The sequence below is a fragment of the Megalopta genalis genome, chromosome 17, assembly GCF_051020955.1.
Source record: "Megalopta genalis isolate 19385.01 chromosome 17, iyMegGena1_principal, whole genome shotgun sequence".
Lineage (NCBI taxonomy): Eukaryota > Metazoa > Arthropoda > Insecta > Hymenoptera > Halictidae > Megalopta > Megalopta genalis.
In genome coordinates this window covers 5,701,198-5,707,197 of record NC_135029.1, presented here as the reverse complement: position 1 = coordinate 5,707,197, position 6,000 = coordinate 5,701,198, and positions in this window count along the sequence as shown.

Sequence of the window (6,000 nt, the reverse complement as noted above, 5' to 3'; positions counted from 1 at the left end):
GCGTCAAATGGCACCAATAAGACCAGTTTGTCAAAGGACAAGTTTACGAGGCCACTTTCCGGCAGGAATGCCGCAAACCTTCGGTTGTCCATTTCATGGTTGGCTGTGTTTCTTTCGAAGAATCCCAATTATTTTTATGAGGAGGAGGTGACAGGAAAGGACCAGACTACGTCACATTCTCCTGCAGGATTACCCTGGATGCTTGCTCCCCGTTTTGTCTCCGAGTCTCAGATCCAACTTCCGTTCTCAAGCCCTTGCCGGCAACTAGGAAGGAGGAAAGACAGGAAGGGTCGGGGGCGGAGAGAGAGAGTGTTCGCTGGAGATTCGAAGGTGGAAATGAACTGCCGGCATCAACAACCTTAGTAATGACGCGGCTCCCGTGTCTGAGTCTATCTTCACTTCGCCGCTCATTCCCGAGCGCCATTCCCAAACAATGGTCGCACTTGAAGCCTGCAGCTTAGCGACGAAATGATAGTTTGGACAGCTTGCTAAATGAGATGCTCCATTTCCAGGTCTTCTGCAGCCTTTCGAAAATCGAAACCCCCGCGAGCCTCAATTTTTCATTTCCAAGAGCCCAAAGTGGAGTACTTCGGACTAATGCGCCTCGTTAATTGTCTGGCAGCTGGTTTCTGCTCTTGCTCGCTGCCCCGTAATTGTTTCCATATTCGTATTTTGTATCCCCGAGCTGTGCATCAGAACTACGCCCGTCTTTATCTCGATGTCATAATTTTGTCCTGACGCGCGCCGCTCTCGCTGCCTGAATAAGCGACGAAAACTACCAACTGCTGCCATACATTACTTAAATCTCCGTCACTTCGAATGGAACACCTAAACCGTTCAATTCTCCCGATAAAGACATTAGTTTGTCCCCTTCGGCAGCTGTAATTTCGGTTCTTCTGCGTACGGTGATCAATGAATGAACAACCTCCAGTGGATGAACGTTTCGCGTATTATGTGAAATGACAACGTTTATTGTACCCTTTTTACATTCAAATTTATGCAGTAATTCTATTATATACCTACAGATGATTTGCAGATGTCACTTCCTGAAAATTGATCGTCTTGATTAAGTATTCATTCATTGGATATTTGACGTATTTTTCACTAAATCTTATATTGTACTTTTAAAAAAAGCCAGAACTATACGAAAATGTCAGAAATGTGTCCGTTAGAATTTTTTGGATTGTACCTAATAACCTCTGAGAATACAAAGGGAGTTCATATTTCTCGTTTGCCTAGATTTACTGAAGTGATTAAATAGTTATGACAATAAAAGAGTTTTATTCTTATTTAAAAGCATCGAATAACATTCATAGTTAACAAGTTATTAATAGATTGCGGATTTTATGCATTTATGACAAAAAGGGGTCCATTTAAATCAATGGACAGATTTAAAGAAACTAAGTACGATAGTGTACTAATTTTAACTAATTGAAATTGTTAAAGAAAGAATCAAATCATACTTGGCTCCTATATTTTGTAATTTAAGCAGACAATTTTCAATTTATTTTCTTCCAATTCGGGAGAAGCTTCATGCTTCGCTATGAGTTCAGATTTATTATCGCACTTAGAAATAGCCTATAATTAAATCGTCTATAATTCTATAATTACGATGTAATGTCCAGTCGAATAAAAATTTGTTAGAATCAGCACGTAACTTTGATGGATATTCCGTAGAAATATTCGCCGAGCCAGCGAATTTAATGTAATTTCCATTTTCGTTAATCGGTCTTGGTAATTTGCATAAATTGCGCAATCTACATATTACGATTACCAATTGAGTGCAGCGACTGCACGATTTTTGCAATCTCCTCCAATTCCGCGACGCCATGGCGCATTATAAATATCGGCGAGCACGCCTATCTTTATGGCTCCTATCCATCAGTCCGAAGAAGCAGTAATGCATCAGAAGCTTCATCGATCTAATGCACTCTGAAGAGCAACGCAAACCTCTAAATGTGTACACACACGTACGTCACTTTTTTCGAGTCAGCGTATGCTTTTCCGGAGGTTGCGAGCGTCGTAGATTATCATAATAATTTCAGCCGCAGTTCTGGTCAAACTCCATCGCAATTGATTTAAGTAGATTCCCGACTTCCAAAGGGGTCATTATAATGAAAATTAAAGGAGCTTATTCAAATGCTGCGCGAAGGGCCCCGCGATTCCACCCCATATGAACCAAAATAATGCACTGGACCTCCACTACGAATAAACGCGGGATTATACTTAATGGCAATCCATGGTATTGTGCGCCAATGTTGAAGAGCGCGCATAAGCGGATTTCAAATCGTACCGGCCTATAGTGTTATGGCAACTGGCTCATGTTATTCATTTGTGCGCTCGCCAACCTCGTGAACGGTCTTAAATAACGTGGAACGTATTCCGCCGGACATTAGAGCAATCATACATTGGCTCTGCGTTTTTCTATACCTGCACGGTAGGATTTACGAAAAACTTCTAATAAACATGGTTCTACCAGACATTTAGAATTTAGCAACCGCGGCTGTGTTCTGCCCAGCCGACGTTAGCTTAACCCCCGCATCATGATTTATTTCGTGACCGTGCTCGGAAGAGCTATCCTGCAGTTAATAATTACCAAGCAGAAAAAGGATTTATTTACTCATTCGAACTGTACGTTCATTTTACGAACATTTAGAAAAGTAGAACAATTTTTCAAACGAAGAGAATTTAACCCTAAGACGCTTAAAATACTAAACATGCTTTAAATATTATCGTTTCTGTTCGAGGTGTATTTATTTATACAATACTGTTAAATGATACGTTAAGGTGCCTGCAAACATGTAATATAAGAAATTTATAAAAGACCATTATTAGAACAAAAATCAATGTTTAAAATTCTGTGGACGTATTTTTGACCCTTCCTTAAACGTACTAAGGTTAAAATTATTTGTAATTTAGTTAAAAATATCCCACCTGTTCGCAGGTAACGATTATTACTGTTTTACTTCTAACAATGTAAATGAACTATTTTTGTTCACTGATTAAGAAGTTTTTCTTATTGTCGCTGTCTTAAATAATTTCAAATACGTTAAAGTGAAATGTCAATTTCGAAGAGTTTTGTACTTTCCAATGTTTAAAATTGTTGGCCGATACACAATTAATTATACTTTCACATAATTTTAATTTGTCTTCGTGCGTATTTATACTTATGAGATATAACATTCCAAAGTTAGCTGTAGAATATTGCACGGAATAACTGTATCGATTTTAATTTACGTTCTTCAATTGCCCGATAAACTATTTTACAACAAAATTTGAACTACAGACTTCTCATTTTCCCCATACTTCTCCATGTATGTCGCAATTTTGTACAAATCCTGCGCGATATAAGATCATAAAGTGTCGCACAACAAGCAATTTCCGCGTAATTGTGCTCGTTTTCTGGCTGAAGGTTTAATTGCTGTGGTACTAAGGATTATACCGAATTTCGGATTGAGTGCCGAGGGAGAAGACATTATTTGAAAAGTGAAAAGAAAGAGAAGATTGGACGATCGAAAAGGCCGAGTGCTGCATCGGGCATAAAACGAGGCTGCTTTGAATGGCGGGTACTTACTTAGGCAAATGCCTGCTATTCGGATTAAGTATTTGTTCTAAAAGCTAAAGGGAACGTGAGAGAAAGATGAGAAGTGGCGGGGAGGGGCATGTAAGAGGAAGAAACGCGAGGGAGAGAACATCGGACACGTAAGAGGGCTGTAAAATCCTTCCATCACTGCAAAACCAGGAAATTCAGTGAAATTTATTTCTTGTGCCGGCATCAAACGAAAACATTGGATTTCCGGTTATGTTAGGCTTACGTGACTAGGTGTGGTTTATTGCCCTCATCTTGAATGCACGGTGTAAAAGTTCTGATCAAATTTCTAGTTATGTGATGGAAACATTCGTTCCATGTTTATGAACCAACTCAATCAGTTTCACGTTCGAGTATTAATAGTTAATAAACTGAGATTATTTATTAGGGATATTTAAATTGTGAAAATATAAGGAGAATCTGATAATATTATCACACTCTATTTTCTACATAATGAGATCATCGAAAGAAACAATTTATTTTTATTTAATTTCTACGTCTCGCAATCGACTTGGAAAACTTTTATTTTGCATGACGATCCGCTGTCTAATAATTACACTTTTATATAAATGAAATTAGATATTTACTCTTTGAAATTTTCACGAGATTAAAAGCCGTAAGAATTCTATTACATTAGGCTCGTGTACCTTACTCACTTTAAGGATGCAAAAAAGATGGAACGATTCGAGAAACGGAATACATTCGCTTGAGGAAAGCAAATTAAAATAATTTTAGTAAAATCTGTGGTACAAGAGAGCTGTATATTCTTGGTTATTAAGATCGTAAAACAGTAATTAAAAACAAATATTATTTTCTTATACATTGCTCATATTTTAAAGTAATTGAAATAATTTTAATAAAATCTGTGGTACAAGAAAGTATATTCTTGGTTATTAAGATCGTAAAACTGTAATTAAAAACAAATATTATTTTCTTATGCATTGCTCATATTTTCTACATCTTATCACTAACTCGTGGTAAGAATGTAATGTAACATATATACAGAAATACAATGAGAAAAAGAACGAGTGAATTGCGTATGAAATTACTGAATACTAAATACATTTTAATAAATTTTTCGTCATCCCGTGGCAGAGACAATATTTGCAATATCCAGCATCCGTGAAAATGGTATTACCTCTAAGACGGTGTTTTGTTATTCGTGAAATTTGGTGCTACTCCTTGTTAAATTACAAGAATTTGTTTCATACCTCTGCCGTAGACGCGGGTGCAAAAAGAATATCAATGAAAATGCTTCAAAGGAACTTTGCAATTTGAAGTATGAAGCAGATAGAGCTGAATCTCATAGAAAGTTATGCCGAAGAAAGTATTAAGGCTACTTCGAAGGTTATCAAGGGGTTAATGAAATATTTTTCCATCATCTCACGGTGAATTTTACCTAGCCGGGAGGGCGTAGACGGCGCGAGGGTGAGGGGTGGGATCGAAACAAAGCTCCTTTGCAGCATACCGTTGATCGAACTATGTTACGCGCCATTGCGAAATTACCTTCTTTTTTTCTGGCTGTCGATGTTATTAAGAATAACTCGGATATTAAAACGGTTTTAGAGTAAACGCTCATCCCAGCGTTTTCACGTGTTTCTCGTTATTTACGAGTTACGACCGCCAGTTTCACCGACTGTCAGGAATTCCACCATATTGCGCCGTAAAGCTACGACGTCGTTGGCTATCCTGAATTCGAATTGAAACGTGCCTCGTGTCGTTCTGTTCTTGTCAATTCATCGCCTACGCCATGGGGTTATATGATGGGCGTAAAAAGGAAAAATGAATCGTGAGAATCCCAATAAACGTCTCCGGGCCAACAGAATTGGGAAAGGTGACAATAAATAGGTGAAAACGCGTGTAAGCGGGTCGTGGAAAATTAATCGTTATTTAACATATTATGTGTCAAATATCAGACCCAAAAATTTCAACAATATTTAAGTGATTGAATCAACGAAACCGAAATTATAGAAAGTTAACATTAACACTTTCGTAGTTTAAAAATCCTAGGAACATGAAGTTCGTTCGATATATTAATGTAAGAATGAATTTCAAAACGCAGTTCAAAATTAGTGTCATCAATGTGTGACCGACGTGGCAGTTGTCGTGCTAAAATTCTGATCATCACCCTGCTCGGCTTCCGATGATTTGCGAATTACTAGACAGCGGATTGTATGCATTTAATGAGTAGATCGAACACAAAACCGTGACACTATTAGATGACTAATAATTTGAATGTATTATTTATAAAAATGATTGAAATTATTCAAAACAAGAATAAATATCTATGCAGTTGTTGTCACTCGTCGATGCACGACATTTTTATCTTGCATAAAGATCCGCAGTCAAGTAATTACAGTATTTTGATTGCAGCGTCTCTTAAGCTTCAAACGAAAGCAAATTAAAGGTGG